Raw genomic sequence first — 4,037 nt, forward strand, 5'->3', positions numbered from 1 at the left:
CTCTATGCACAACTTTAGGTATAAAAACTACTTTGAAAAATAAAGTGTGGGCCTTGTTCACTAAAGCTTGGTCTCCCCATGTCGTTCTTTCTCTTTCCTTTTCCTATTCAGGCTGATTCCATGGAGCACAGGGGCTCTCTGTGTTCACTTTCCTGCCTGGGCTCCTAAGACCCACTTGAGAAGGTGCCTAAGGTGGGGCACCTTCCGTGATTCGAGAGGGCACCTTGGCCTACGTGAACAGAGCACGTCCCGTGCTGGGGCTTTATTGGCTTTCTGCGTAAACCAAGGAATATCAGCCTCTTTTCTCTCCTCTATTTTCTTAACTGCAAAATTCTTTCCTTATCTTTATCTCTTTATCTATTCTTTTAATCGCTGACGCCGTCTCCGGAGGGAATCCTTGGATCCTACTGGGGCTGGACCCAGGTAGGAGTCAGTCCTGATGCTAAAGCTCCAATTCTTTGGCCACCTGATGTGAATAACTGACTCACTGGAAAAGACCCTGATGCTGGGAAAGACTGAAGGCAGGAGGATAAGGGGATGACAGAGGGTGAGATGGTTGGATGGTATCACTGACTCAATGGACATGAGTTTGAGCAGGCTCCATGAGTTGGTGATGGACAGGGAAGCCTGGCCTGCTGCAGTTGCAAAGAGTTGGACATGACTGAGTGACTGAATTGATCTTGTTGTTCAGTCGCTAAGTTGTGTCTGACTCTCTGCGACCTCGTGGACTTTAGCACTCTAGGCTCCTCTGTCCTCCACTATCTCCCAGTTTGTTCAAAGTCATGTTCATTGAATCGATGATACCATCTAACTGTCTCATCCTCTGCCATTTCCTCCTCTTTTTGCCTTCAGTCTTTCCCAGCAGGGTCTTTTCCAGTGAGTCAGCTCTCACATCAGGTGGCCAAAGTATTGGAGTTTCAGCTTCAGTTATCAGTCCTTCCAATGAATGTTCAGGGTTGAATCCTTTAGGATTGACTGGTTGGATCCCCCTGCAGTCCAAGAAACTCTCAAGAGTCTTCTCTAGCACCAACATTTGAAATGATCAATTCTTTAGTGCTCAGCCTTTATGGTCCAACTCTCACATCTGTACATGACTACTGGAAAAACTACAGCTTTGACCACACAGACTTTTGTCAGCAAAATGATGTCTCTGCTTTTTAATACACTGTCTAGGTTTGTCATAGCTGTCCTTCCAAGGAGTAAGCATCTTTTAATTTCATGGCTGCAGTCACTGTCTGCAGGGACTTTTTGGAGACCAAGAAAATAAAATCTATTACTGCTTCCACTTTTTTTTTTCCCTTCTCTTTGCCATGAAGTGATGGAAATGAATGCCATAATCTTAGTTATTTTAATGTTGAGCTTCGAGCCAGTTTTGTCACTCCTCTTTCTCTCTCATCAAGAGGCTCTTTAGTTCCTCTTCACTGAGGACCTGAAACTCAGCATCCCCTGTCCCAAACTCATAATCATCTGCCTTAATATTGGTTTTCCTCCACAGGTCCACTACCTCAGTAAACTGCACAATCCAGAAGTACAAGCAAGAAGACTGCTAGTTATTCTAGATGTCTTCATCACCCTTCTCCTTTTTGGTCTACTTTTGCCGGCTCATTCCCCTCTGAGTCTGTGCTGGATCTTCTCAGGAACTTATGGGTAGTCTGTCTTCTCTTCTTACCCTATAGTTTCTTGATGGAGGTTTCATGTACTCTAATGATTTTATTAATTCTTATATAGTTTATATGCTGAAGACTCTTTCATTTTAAATCATACCCTTGCTAAGAGAAAATTATTAGTGAAATATTTTTAATTTCTTCAGAAAAAAATTGCTCTAGTTTTGATCCTCCCCCATTTAAAAATAAAATCCTATCCCCATTTTATTCCTTATTAGCCATTTGTTCAATAAACTTATTAAATACACATTCCAAGTGTTTGCTCCTCACAAAAACACCATAAGGTGGGTATTATTAGACTCTAGAGGTCGAGTGACTTTTTCAGAAGTATACAACCAGCCAGAATTTGAGTTTTGGAAAACAGGAATTTTCTGACTATAAATTCTAAGCTCTTCTCAATAAACTGTACTGCAAATCTCTAAAGACCTTAGTACAGAGGAATCAGGTATATTAAGAAGAAAGCAAAATATTTAAACAAATGCATCATAAGGTGTGATTATATAACACTTAAGAAAGGTACTTTTTAAAAGATATAGTCTTTAATTAATTTACTTAAGTCCATAATTAATTTACTTTTTCCTCTCATCTTTCTACAAGGGAGTTGAATTTGTTTATAGTAGGAACAAATGAATAAAACAGTAATGAAATATAGAAACCTGGAATGGGGGATGGATAAGAAATAACTGAGAGTCTAGACTGGGGAAAGATGTAACCACGATTACCAACATTGATCCTCAAATTGGGTTCTATCCTCCAGGGATTCAAAGCAAGCGTGGTATAGCCAAGTAATTCCTACTTCCTGGAAGTGTCTGCTCAAACATTACCTTAGTGAGCCCTTCCGTGATCATGTTATTTAAAATAGCAGCCCTATCCCTTATACATACTCTCTACCCACCTTCCATTTATTTTTTCCCATAGCACTATAACTCACCGATGTACTTGCTCATTGATTCACTGTCTTTGTCTCCTTCCTACAACGGGAGATTAAAGAGAGGAGAGATTTGGGCCTCTTTCTGTTTGTTTCTTTGTATTCTGGGTGCCTACAGCACTGCCCAGGAAAGAATAGGAGCTCATTAAATGTTTTAAATGAATGAATTAAAAACTACCAAGAAAATAAGGAACAAACAAATAATAATACTTAATAAATAACAAATAAGGAATACAAACAAATAATACAGAAAACTGTCTATAATACAATGACTATTACCAGTTGCTAAAGCAATTGATGTTCCATATGATACAAATGAATAATGAAAATGTCTTTAGTGTATGGCCAGGTTGTTGGAGCAACTGAAGTCTTAAATTAGTAGCCTAATATAGAGTGCTCAAAGACTGATTTCCAAATGCTTAATCACTTAAATTCCAAAGGGAAATGCTGTCATCCAGAAATGGAAGAATCATTATGCCATTTTCATGATGTTACTGTTAAATAAACTTCACATACTGAATAATGAAGGAGGAAGTTTAGTGTCTTCTTTTAATTTATTCTTCATATATTATTTTCATGTGTTTTCCACTGAGTATTTTTATGGATACCAGAAATGGTTATAATTAACTGGCTAATTCTCTATGAAGAAATCACTTCATTCTTGCCCTCCTTTAAATTTAAAAGCTTAAACTAAATGAACATCTACACTCCCATGAAACTCTTGAGAAGACATAATCGTCTGTGAAACCAATAACCATTCAACACATGGAGAAAGTATGCTAGAATGCTAGGAACAAGCAATTGGGATTTGTGTGCTGAATAAAACTAGACATGAATATGGAATCCTTGGAGCAGCCATCCTGTTCTTATTAAAATTTGCTTTTGGTAGTTGTCTTGTGCTGTGCTGTGCTTAGTCACTCGGTTGTATCCAACTCTGTGACCCCGCCAGGCTCCTCTGTCCATGGGGATTCTCCAGGCAAGAATACTAGAGTGTGTTGCCATGTCCTCCTCCAGGAGATCTTCCCAACCCAGGGATCGAACCCAGGTCTTCTGCATTGCAGGCGGATTCTTTATCAGCTGAGCTATTAAGAAAGCCCCAGTAGTTATCTTAGTATCAGGTTAATTTCAGTTATATAACTCAGCAGAAAGAACTTCAAATATAAATCAACCCTTGCTTTTCACATGCATATAAATCATGCATTTCCACATGTACTCTGAATGTATATTGTACAGTACTACCATGGAAGACTAGAATAGAATTAATCTTTTATAGCAGCACAAGAACACGAGACATTGTAAAGGAAAAGTTCAAGTGCCCTCACAATATACAAATTAATCTACTCTGTGTAGCACATTTTGGAAATGACTTTTTTTATACTATAAGAAAATTAAGAATAAGTAAAAAAATTATGGGTATCTCCATGGAAAACTGTGCATTGTTTAAA

At 38.6% G+C, this 4,037-nt stretch overlaps 1 long non-coding RNA gene across 1 annotated transcript in view; it reads left to right on the forward strand.

Annotated features, from left to right (window-relative positions):
* Positions 1 to 3,540, forward strand: part of LOC105002066 — a 25,635-nt gene extending 22,095 nt beyond the window's left edge. The window contains exon 3 of the long non-coding RNA XR_826913.1: positions 1,496 to 3,540. This is a non-coding gene — a long non-coding RNA (uncharacterized LOC105002066). The remainder of the gene's footprint in view (positions 1 to 1,495) is intronic.
* The last annotated feature ends 497 nt before the right edge of the window (positions 3,541 to 4,037 follow it).

This window comes from Bison bison, unplaced genomic scaffold, assembly GCF_000754665.1.
Source record: "Bison bison bison isolate TAMUID 2011002044 unplaced genomic scaffold, Bison_UMD1.0 scf7180017864389, whole genome shotgun sequence".
Taxonomy (NCBI): Eukaryota; Metazoa; Chordata; class Mammalia; order Artiodactyla; family Bovidae; genus Bison; species Bison bison.